We start from the raw sequence: 12,548 nt of genomic DNA on the forward strand, positions 1-12,548 counted from the left end.
CACTAGTGTATACAGATAGGCTAGATTATACAGAAGAACGTCCTGGGTATGCAGAGAGGGAGGCTAGGGTTACACAGACTTGCTAGTGTATACAGACGGACTAGTATATACAGAAGGCCGGCTAGTTTATACAGAGAGGCTAATGTGTACAAAAGACAGGCTAGTGTATACAGATAGGGCAGATTATACAGAAAAATGTCCTGGGTATGCAGAGATGGAGGCTAGGATATACAAAGAGAGAGGCTGGGTTACACAGAGAGGCTAGTGTATGCAGACATGCTAGTGTATACAGACGGACTAGTGTATACAGAGAGGCTTGGGTATACAGAGAGCTAATGTATAAAGAGAAGCTAGTGTATACAAAAGACAACCAAGGGTATACAGAGAGGCTCATGTATACAGAAGACCGGCTAGGGTATACAGAGAGAGAGGCTAGAGTATGCATACTTGCTAGTGTATACAGATGGACTAGTGTATACATTAGACCAGCTAGTTTTTACAGAGAGGCTAATTTGTACAAAAGACAGGCTAGTGTATAAAGATAGGCTAGATTATACAGAAGAAGGTCCTGGGTATGCAGAGATGGAGGCTAGGGTATACAGAGAGAGAGACTGTGTTACACAGAGAGGCAGGAGTATGCAGACTTGCCAGTGTATACAGATGGACTAGTGTATACAGTAGACCGGCTAGTTTATACAGAGAGGCTAATGTGTACAAAAGACAGGCTAGTGTATACAGATAGGCTAGATTATACAGAAGAAGGTCCTGGTTATGCAGAGATGGAGGCTAGGGTATACAGAGAGATAGGCTTGGTTACACAGACTTGCTAGTGTATACTCTAGTCCGTCTGTATACACTAGTGTATACAGATAGGCTAGATCATACAGAAGAACGTCCTGGGTATGCAGAGATGGAGGCTAGGGTTACACAGACTTGATAGTGTATACAGACGGACTAGTGTATACAGAGGACCGGCTAGTTTACACAGAGAGGCTAGAGTATGCAGAAGACCGGCTAGTTTATACAGAGACGCTAATGAGTACAAAAGGCAGGCTAGTGTATACAGATAAGCTAGATTATACAGAAAAACTTCCTGGGTATGCAGATATGGCGGCTAGGGTATACAGAGAGAGAGGCTGGGTTACACACACTTGCTAGTGTATACAGACGGAATAGTGTATACAGAAGACCGCCTAGTTTATACAGAGAGGCTAATGTGTACAAAAGACAGGCTAGATTATACAGAAGAACGTCCTGGGTATGCAGAGATGGAGGCTAGGTTATACAGAGGGAGAGGCTGTTTTACACAGAGAGACAGACTAGTGTATACATAGAGGCTATTTTATACAGAGAGATTAGGGAAAACAGAGAGGCTAGTGTACAGAGACAAGCTGACAGTGAGGCTGGGGTATAAAGAGAAGCTAGGTTATACAGTAGAAAGGCTAGTTTATATAAAAGACAAAATTGGGTAAACAGAATACAGGCTGGGGTATAATGAGAGGCAAGATTATACAGAGAGGCTAGGGTACACAGAGAGGCTAGTGTATAAAGATGTATACAGAAAGGTGGGGTATACCGAGAGACTAGGTGTATAAAAGACAAGCTAGGGTATACATAAGACCACCTGGGGTATACAGTGAGGCTATTATAATTGGATTGAGGCTGGGGTAATAAGATTGGCTTGGGTATACGGCGAGGTACACCCTAGAAAAGAAACAGAAAACAGAAAAGTCAAACAAGGTAATACAGGTAGGCTAATGTTATTCCCCTGAGCCTAGTGTATACAGAAGAATGTCTAGTGTATACAGAGAGGCTAGTGTATACAGATGACAAGCTATTGTTTACAGATAGGCTTGTGTCTACGGAAGACAGTCTGGGGAATTCAGTGAGGCTAGTGTATGCAGAGAGGCTGGGACACCGAGACTATTGTAAAAAGAAGGCAGGCTAGTGTATATAGATTACGGGCACGTGTATACAGAAGACAGAGAGGCTAGTCTATATAGAGTGGCTGGTGTAGACAGAGAGATTAATGTATACAGAAAGGCTAGCGTGTACAGAAGACAGGACATATTTTGGTGCTGTTAAAAGGTCAGTGGTGTGTTTTCAGTGGTGATATCAATGAAATAATCTTAGCACTCTTTTGCTCTATTTTGTATATTTGTAGTTCTCCACATTAACTGTCACAGTTAATGTGGAGAACTACAAATATACAAAATAGAGCAAAAGAGTGCTAAGATTATTTTGTTAAGTCACTGACTGATAGACGTTAAGTAATTGGCCTTTATTGGTTTGGTGGTTTATTTTGATGTAAGATAGTTTTATTCTCTACCTATAGCCGAGTTTTAGACGACTTTATTATTAGCATTATTCACATTATTTATATTTATTATGCAGAGTGTAAGTATTGCAGTGAGACGATATTGCTTTTGAAAGATTTGTATTATACATAGCATTGTTAGCAGACCAATAGGACAATTTACATGGCTTAATACTGCAGAGCGTAATTTAACAGGAAAGAGATCCAAAGCGTTAGATGCAGTAGCTTCATAAAACTGAGAAATCGTTGCATTACTCTAAATTTTAAAGTTGTTCCGGTAGCACTGAGAAGACTGATATTAGATGAGTGATCTACACATTTCGTTTACTATTGCAGAGAGATACTGGCTTTTTTTAAATATCTTAATATGTGCTGCGTGTTATGTAGAAATAAGATGGTTTTGTGTGAGTTGGTTTACCAGGATTTAGAGATAGTAATCTGTTAATTCTAATAATAAATATAGCAAAATAACTCAGATTAATATTGAGACAGTATATACAGGTCGGGTTTAGGTGGAAATACACGAAATAACAGCAACGACATGTGTAGGTTTTTATCAATCAGGTTCATTACGTGTCTTTAATCATGTAGTGAATATACCCCAAATATAGCATAAGGATGAGAAAGGATAATAATTGGCAGAGGTTGACATGGCAAAAAGACAAACTGCATTAGAAATGTGAATGTGAATTAGAGATGAAATGTCAATCCCCATTGGTTACTTACAGGTAACCATTAATACAGTTAACACGGCTACGTACAGCAAAGTGTGAGCTAAGCAGCTAAATATTCCTTAATATTGCAGAGATTAAGTATTGCAGTTGAAAAGAGATCGGAAGCCTTAGTTGCAGTAGCTTCAAAATGACTGAGAAATAATTTCATTACTCTAAATGTAAAAGTTATCCCGGTAGCACTGAGTGGACTGATATTAGATGAGTGATCGTTGTAGTACAAATTCAGTTTCCTATAGCAGAGAGATACCAGCTAAATGTGAGAAGAGCAATTAAACTGTTCACATCGGTAGCATTGTATTACTCTTAATATGTGCAGCGTGTAAAGAAGCAATAAGATGGTTTTGTATTATCCTAAAATTAGCAGTATACGTAATAAAGGTGAGTAGGTAACCTGGATTTAGACATAGCAAACTCTATAATCTAATTTAGCAAAATTAGAAAGGATAATATTGAGACAGTATATACAGGTCGAGTTTAAGTGGAAATACACAAAATATCTAGCTTACCTTTACATTGTTCAATAGAGCGTTGCAAAGTAATACCAAGGCAGAATGTTGGAATAGCAATTAGATGAGATGATTGCTGTAATCATGAAATATCAGCAACGACGTGACTAGGTTTCTATCGTTTTTCAGGATCCTTACGTGTCTTTAAGGATGAGAAAGTATAATAACTGGCAAAGTATGACATGGCAAAGAGACAAATTGCATTAGAGATGTGAGATAAACATGAAATGTCAATCCCTAACGCGGCTACATACAGCAAAGTGTGAGCTAAGCAGCTAAAGGGTATACATTATTTAAGAGTAAATTGACGTAGCTTGAAAATTCCAACGTGTAAATCGTTCCATTAATTTTGTTACACACGAAGACGGCTTACACTGACTGTTTTCCGTTTCCACTGGTTATCGGCACAATGTATCAGTAACCCTGAACATAGACAGTTTACATTAGGATGTATGCTTGATGTGAATGTAAAATAGTTGCATTATGTGTTATTAATGTAATCAAACTCTATTGCTATCCTTTGCTACTGCAACCACTTCTCAATCAAGTAAACCGTCCCACTGCTTTTCTCACATTTTGCTGCTGTTAAAAAATGTGTTGCCAGTGTTATGTGTTACAAATGGTTATCAGTGTGACAGTTAATGTGGAGAAGAAGTAATACACAAAATAGAGTCAGAAAGAGAATCTTATTGCATAGAGGTAGCGAGAAATGTTTGCATTACTCTTAATGTGCAGTGTGTAAATGGTTTTAAAAAGATGGTTTTGTATGAATTTTGCTTTAACGTAAAATTAGCTGTAGACATTATAACTATGGTTAGGTTTACAATGATTTAGAGATAGTAATCTCTATAATATAATAATAATAAGTATAGCAAAACAAATTAGAAAAATATTGAGGCAGTATATATAGGTCGAGATAAAGTGAATACACAAAAGGGATCAAGGGATAGTTGCAAAGTAATATAATCATTAAGGCAGAATGTCGGAAAAGCAATGAGATTAGATGGTTGCAACATAACACGAAATATGAGCACGGCTAAAATACAGAAAAACAGTACATAATTTAAGAGTACAGTAGAATATAGTATAAATTATTTAAGATTAAATTGACTTAGCTTGAAAAAAATCTAAGTTTAAATCGTTGAGTAAATCGTTGAATAAATCGTAAATTTATCAGCTAAATTAACTCTGAGATTATGATTAATTTGACAGTTCCATTACGCGGTGCTTTTCCACTGGTATAATCATAATGTAATATCAGTAATTGCTATCAGTAAATGTTAAAATTGTAAGACGGTTTACATTAGGATGTGAAATGGATATGGATTTAAAAGTGATACATTAATTTTCTGAAGCATATGGCAGAAAGACGATTTACACTGCTTTTCTCACATTTTGCTGCGGTTAAAAGAAATGTTTTGTCACTGTGTTTTAACTGTGACAGTTAAGGTGGAGAAAAAGAAGTAATACAGAAAATAGAGTCAAACAGTGGAAACGTTTATTTGCTTATGTCATGACAGCTGATACTGGTTGTGCAATAAAACTGTTTTATTAAGATGTAAGACTAGTTTTATTCTCTACATATATGCTTTTCAGAGAGTTGTATAATATAGGCGACCAATAGGATATTTAAATGGCTTAATATTGCAGGGAGGAAGTATCGCTGTTCAACGGTAAGTGATTGAAAGCTTAGCTTGAAAATGGCCGAGAAATAGTTTCATAGTTTCATAGTTAGCAAGGTTGAATAAAGACACCAGTCCATCCAGTTCAACCTGAGTGAGTGTCTACAATTGTCCCTATCCCTGTACATTGCACACTCACATCGGTCCCTACCCTCTAGAAGCCCACAATCCAAGGTCCCCATTCTTATACTAGGGCCAATTTTAGACAGAAGGCAATTAATCTACCTGCATGTCTTTGGAGTGTGGGAGGAAACCGGAGTACCCGGAGGAAACCCACGCAGGCACAGGGAGAACATGCAAACTCCAGGCAGATAGTGTCCTGGTTGGGATTTGAACCAGCGACCCTTCTTACTGCTAGGTGAGAGTGTACCTACGCCACTGTGCTGTGCTTAAATTTAGACTAGTTGCGTTAGTCTAAATTTAAAGGATATGCCGGTACTACTGAGAAAGCTTATATTAGACTAGTTGATCTTTGCATTACACAAACCTATTATTATTATTATTAAGATCCCAGTGCAGAGAGATACTCAGTTAATGTCAGAGATACTCGGTTAATGTCAGAAAAGCAATAAAACTGTTTACATAGTTAGCAAGCAATAGTTACATTACTCTTAGTATGTGCAGCATGTCTGGTAGCAAATGGATGGTTTTGTGAACATTTTGCATTACCGTACAATTAGCGGTAGAACTCATCAAAGTGAATAGATTTAACCGGATTTTGAGATAGTACTCTCTATTTCTAATAAATAAAGCTAAATAAGTTAGGATGGTGTGTCAGGATTGTCACATACTCAATGTGACAGCTGATGTGGAGAATTACAAATATGCAAAATAGAGCAAAAGAGTACATGGTTTATTTTAATGTATGATAGTTTTATTGCATGCTTGATGTGGATGATTAAAATCGTGTATAATCTATATTTAGCATAAGAATGAAAAGGCATAACATGGCAATGAGACAAACTCCATTAGAGATGTGAGCTAGAAGAAATGATGAAATTTCTCTGTATAGCCCAGATTGTCTTCTGTTATCACTTAGCCTACCCTCTAAATTCACTAGCCTCTCTACACCAGCATGTTTTCTGTTTTCTGTATACATTACTCTGTCTTCTTTATACCCTGGCCTGTCTTCTATATACACTACCCTCTCTGTTATACACTAGTTTCTCTGTATAGACTAGCCGGTCTTCTGCATACAATAGCCTGTCTTTGATATACACTAGCCTATGTTCTGAATACACTAGCCCGTCTTCTGTCTTCTGTATGCCCTAGCTTGTCTTCTGTATACATTAGTCTCTCTGTATAAACTAGCATCTCTGTATACCCCAAACTGTCTTCTGTAAACACTTGTCTCTCTTTATAGCCTGTCTAGCCTTTCTTCTGTACACACTAGCTTCTCTGTATACACTAACCAGGCTTCTATATACAATAGCTTCACTCTGTGCACTAGCCTCTCTGTATAATCTAGCCTCTCTGTATACCCTAGATAGTGTTCTGCATACACTAGCCTCTTCGTAGAAGCCAGCCTTTATTCTGTATTCACTAGCCTTTCTTCTGTATGCTGTAGTCTTCTCTTTATACTAGCTTCTCTCTACACCCTTGCATCTCTGTAAACACTGTGTAAACTAGCCAGTCTTATGTATACACTCGCCGACTGTATACACTAGACTCTCTGAATACACTAAACCCTCTGTATACCACAGCCTGTCTTCTGTATACACTAGACTGTAAAAACTAGCTAGAATACACCAGCCTGTCTTCTGTACCCACTAGACTCTCTGTATACACTACCCAGTCCTCTGTATACACTGTCAGCTTTGATGTATACCCAAGCCTGTCTTCTGTATACACTAGCTTCTCTATATGCATTGTCCTTTCTGTATACACTAGACTCTCACTATACACTAACCTCTCTATATACACTAACATCTTTGTATATACTGTATATACCTCTCTTTAAACTAGCCTCTCTGTGTACCCCAGCCTCACTTTTTACTCTAGCATCTCTGTATACTCAAGCCTATCTGCATATATGAGTCTGTATTCTGTATACACTAGCCTCTCCTTAAACTAGCCTCTCTGTATATCCTAGAATAACTGTGTACTCTAGCCTCTCTGTGTACACTAGCATTTCTGTATACATCACCCTATCTGTATTCACTAGCCTCTCCGTATACCCCATCCTGCCTCTCTATATACACTAGCTTTTCTTCTGAATATAATAGTCTCAGTCTCTCTCTATAACCAAGCCTGTTTTCTGTATACATTAGCATGTGTCCTGTATACACTAGCCTGTCTTCTTTATTCTCTAGCCTCTCTGTATACAATAGCCTGCCATCTAAATAAAATACATACTTTGTATACCCAACCGGTTTTCTGTATAAACTAGCCTACCTTCTGTATACCTTAGCCTCTCTGTATAAACTAGCCTTCCTTCTATATACACTGCCATTTATGAGGTAAACAAAGAGTCTAGTGTACATAAACAACAGGCTAGAGTATAAAGAGAGGCTAGGGTATACAGAAGAAAGCCTAGTGTATACAGAACACAGGCTAGTACCCTGAGCCTGGGTGAGAGAGGATGAGGAGCATTAGAAGGGCTTGGTCTTCGACATCTGTCCAAGTGTTCGGCATGATGTGGCTCAACACGTCCAGCTGCCGAAAATAAGGACAAGCGTGGGAGGCACACAACACCCACTGTAACAGTGCTAGGTTCCTGTATTACAGAAACAGAACACCAGCAATAAGGGGTATCTTCAGGTGTATACTGTGCAGGAGGCACACAACACCCACTCTAACTTCTGCACTGCAGATGCCTGTATTGCAGAAATTGAACACCAGTAATAAAGGGTAGCTTCAGGTGTGTACTGTGCAGGAGGCACATAACACCCACTGTAACAGTGCTAGGTTCCCAAGCAGTAAAGACACTGTCCCTGCCTATCGTCCTCTTTCCCTGACCGCCGCAACACACTATACAAGGCCGCCACGCTGGCGGCATTATATAGTGTGGGGTGTGTACTAAACCCCCCTGAGCTATAATTGGCCACAGGAATCCTGCCTGTGGTCAGTTGTGACTCTCCTCTCAGAGGATGTCACATCTGTTCTTATTATATAGAAATTATTATGCTCCTCGTAAACTTTTTTAATTTGGCCGAACGGCCGGACGCAAGTTGCCCCCGGTGCGGGAACATGTGGGGAGACATGATGCACATGTTTTGGAGATGCCCAAAGTTGATCCGCTACTGGACGGAGGTGACAGGAACCATTGATCGGGGGTTTGGAACCTCCACCGGGATGGAGGCGAAGTATTGTCTCCTGGGATTAGTTGAAGGAGTTGGAAACCTGGAAAGCAGCCAGATGGCAGTTCTGAGATGCCTATTTCAGGCAAGGAAACTGATTGCCCAACCCTGCTTAGCCTCCAATGTTGGCAATGACTTGTTTTTTTTTGCTTGTTTCCCAAGATGACCATGTTGGCATTTGTCAAGATAGTTGAGAGTGCCCGAAGAGATCGCCTATGGCCCCATCACCTTGAAAGTGCCCGATCTTGTCTGATCTCGGAGGCTAAGCATTGTCGGGCCTGATTAGTAACTGGATGGAAGACCGACTGGGAATACCAGGTGCCGTATGCTTATTTCTTGATCATACATCACGGGACACAGGAGCTTCATTACATAGTGGGTTATTTAGGCACCTCTGGTGATTGGACACTGGTTAACCCCCAATTAAGGAGAATTCCTCCCCTATATAACCCCTCCCATATGGGAGGCACCTCAGTTTTTTTGCCAGTGTCTATGGTGGTTGGTCATGTAAAACATGTGCTATGAAGAAAGCTCTGTGCAGGTCCCTGCGGGGGCCTAAGGGCTACAACAAACCGGATCCATATCTTGGGCCGATATTTTGACTCCCAAGATGATATGGTACCCGGGCCTCGTCATCCGAAGAAACAAGGTTTTGCCTGTAAGTCGTCTCCTATTGGAAGACTGGGCTCTGGGAAAACCAGACTTGGTGTACTATTTACATAGTGGCACAAAAGTTTCTGGCAGAGTCTTTTACAAGGTCCAGGCAGGAGGTTCTTCTGAGAAGGAACCCCAAAAAAAACCTGAAGGTTGGCACAACTCTGCCTGCCGTGATGGGTGAAGGCTGGAATCTGTCTGTATTCAGCAATTCCTGCGGCGAGGACAGGTAAGGGAAGTTAATCCTATATAAATTATACTATGGATTTCTTCATTAAGTAGTTGTATGTCTTACCTGGTTTCCACCACTAGAGGGAGTAAGAGCAGCCTGATGCATACTTACATGCCTTTCAGATACACACACTCAGTGAAGCCTGGTTCTCCCAGATGACTCACGTCTCCACTGCAATCTCTGCCACAATGAAGGTAATACAGGGGTCCCACGTAGTCTGGGGGTCCCACGCAGCTCTGATGGCGATTCCCTTCCCCCCTGGATACCGGCGGTCCTCATGCACGCGCGCACGCATGTGCACGCGCGCCGAGCGCGCTCCGTGCTAATGGAGGAGAGGGGAGTGTGGTTGCGAGCTGTGCACGTCAGTGTGCACGGCGCTGTACTGCGCAGGCGCCAGGCGGCATTTTTAAAAAGCCCAGAGTGTCAGGGGGCTGTAAGTGGAGACACAGGAGCTGTGGGCAGTAAGCATCCCAAGGGATTGGATCCAGGCAAATCTAAGACACCTACTCAGCATCAGGTTGTGCAGTTTAAGCATATATATTTATTGTGAGACTTTAAGCACAACAGTTATTGCACTTTGTACTAGTACCTCTGCTTTGTAGCTTAGGACTATGTCTCCTCATAAGAGAGTCTCAGGGGGAGGTAACAAGGGCACTGGTAAGTCACCGCCTAGGTCTAGGGGTTCTAAAAATGCCTGTAGGTTACCATCCCCCCCTGCAAGACTGGAGCCAGCCTCACAGGATGAGTCAGTGCCCCTGTCAGGTTTTGCAGCCTCTCCTAATATTTCAGCCCCGGTATACGTCACTGAGAACTCCCTTAGGCCTAAATTGGAGGGTTTTGAAGGGAGAATCATGAATTTTATTTCAGCTTCCCTGAAAGATAGCAGGAAAAGGGGTAGATCCCCTCCCTCTGCTGAGATTCCTCTTTCAGATGACACTTTTGACAATGAGGAGAGATCCCTATCTTGGGACAGGGATCTTGAGCAGTCGGATGAATCAGAGGAAGAGGAGAGAGTCCCCTCCTCCCAGGCGCTCAGAAAACAGGTGCAGTATTATACTGAATTGGTGCGTACCACAATCAGAATGCCTGCTGCTGAGATCGCTACGTCCTCTGTTTCTTCCCTGGGAGTCAGGAAAATCCCACAGACTGCTTTTTCCTTTCCAATTCATCCCTTAATGGATAAATTGTTGTATGAGGATTGGGGACATCCCAATAAACTGTTTGCTCCTCCTAAAAGGTTTTCTATGCTTTATCCTCTGGAGGAAAGTTTCACCAAGAAATGGGGGGTCCCATCTGTCGATGCGGTTGTTTCTTGCGTGAATAGAAACCTGACCTGTCCTTTGGATAATGCTCAGGTATTTAAAGATCCAACTGATAAGAAGCTGGAAACATTATTAAAAGCCTCTTTTTCCATGACTGGCGCTGTAGTGCAACCTACAGTCGCAGCTGTGGGGTTGTGTCAGTTCCTCAAGGAACAAGGTTAAGCAGATGCTTGGCTTCCTTCCCAGTGAGGAAGTGGAGAATTATGCAGAAATACCTCAAATTCTGTGTTTCATGACTGATGCGATTTTGGATTCTGTCTAACAAGCATCTTGTTTGTCTCTCCTGTTGGTACACATGTGAAGGGCCCTATGGCTAAAGAATTGGGCAGCTGAGCTATCATGCAAGAAACATTTGATTGGGTTCCCGTTTAAAGGGGAATGTTTGTTTGGAGAAGAATTAGACAAATTCGTCCAAAAAATTTCAGGGGGTAAATCTACTCTCCTTCTAGTCAAAAGGAGCAAACGTCCATCATTTAGGCGTTCTCTCTCTCCCCAGAGCATCAAGTTCTAAGCAGTGGCGACAGCCTTCTCAACTCTCCTCTACAGGAAAGGCTCAAGGCCGAGCCCCGGGCAGAAGAAATCCTGGGGGCGAAAGCCTGCCAAGCAGAGCCCAAAAGTTTCCTTGTGAAGGAACGCCCCCGCTCGGCCGAGTGGGGGGAAGGCTCCTGCAGTTTGCGGAAGCCTGGCGGGAAGAGATCCGGGACAAGTGGGTGGTCTCTTCGGTATCTCTGGGCTACAAGCTGGAGTTTCAGGAGATTCCACCTTCTCGCTTTCTAAGGTCAAGGATCCCCAGGGACCCAGTAAAGCAAAGACCGCTATTTCTGGCCTTAGATCACTTAATATCCCAGGGGGTGATAGTAGAAGTGGACCCAAAAGAACAGGGTTCAGGGTTTTACTCAAATCTCTTCACCGTTCCAAAGCCAAATGGAAGTGTCAGACCTATCCTGGATCCGAAGGATCTGAACAATTTTTTTTACGCATCCGGTCCTTTCCGAATGCAGTCAATTCGCACTGTGGTCTCCTCCCTGCAAGGGGGAGAGTTTATGGCATCAATAGACATCAAGGATGCATATCTCCATGTGCCAATTTTTCCCACACACCAAAAGTATCTAAGGTTCATGGTAGAGCGGCGCCATTTTCAATTTGTGGCCTTGCTGTTCGGGCTCGCTACGGTCCCTCGAGTCTTCACAAAGATTCTGGACCCTCTCTTGGCAAACCTAAGAGCTCAGGGTATAGCCATTATGGCTTATCTAGACGATTTGCTTCTCATAGAGAAAACAGTAGCGCTCCTGAACCACAGTGTTACCAGAACGCTAGAACACCTGGAACGCCTAGGTTGGATTATAAAACTAGAAAAGTCGTCCCTACAGCCTGCTACCAGGTTGGAATACCTGGGTATGGTTATCGACACTGCTCAGGGCAGGGTGTTTCTACCAAGGCCAAAAGCCTTGGCCATTGGGGATCTGGTGCGCCTAATTCTGGGCAGAAGATCTTCCCCAATTCGGTTGTGCATGAGACTGTTAGGGAAAATGGTCGCCTCCTTCAAGGCCATTCCATTCACCCAGTTTCACTCAAGGCCTCTGCAAAGATGCATCTTTGCGGCTTGGAACAGGAAGCCCCAGTCCTTGGATCTTCCTATGCGTCTATCCCCAGGGACATGCAAGAGTCTCGTCTGGTGGTTACAAACCGAGAATTTACTGAAAGGCAAAACTTTTCTTCCTCTTCCATGGAAGATTATTACGACAGATGCCAGCCTGACAGGCTGGGGAGCAGTGTTGGAGGAGACGTGCTCGCAGGGGAAA

The 12,548-nt window shown here is 42.1% G+C and overlaps 1 pseudogene; it reads left to right on the forward strand.

The window, feature by feature from the left end:
• The first annotated feature begins 8,749 nt into the window (after positions 1-8,749).
• On the forward strand, positions 8,750-8,868 carry LOC143949620 (5S ribosomal RNA; annotated as a pseudogene).
• The last annotated feature ends 3,680 nt before the right edge of the window (positions 8,869-12,548 follow it).

Source organism: Lithobates pipiens, unplaced genomic scaffold (assembly GCF_037356315.1).
Source record: "Lithobates pipiens isolate NorthernLeopardFrog02 unplaced genomic scaffold, aLitPip1_a1.2 Scaffold_30, whole genome shotgun sequence".
NCBI classification, from domain to species: domain Eukaryota; kingdom Metazoa; phylum Chordata; class Amphibia; order Anura; family Ranidae; genus Lithobates; species Lithobates pipiens.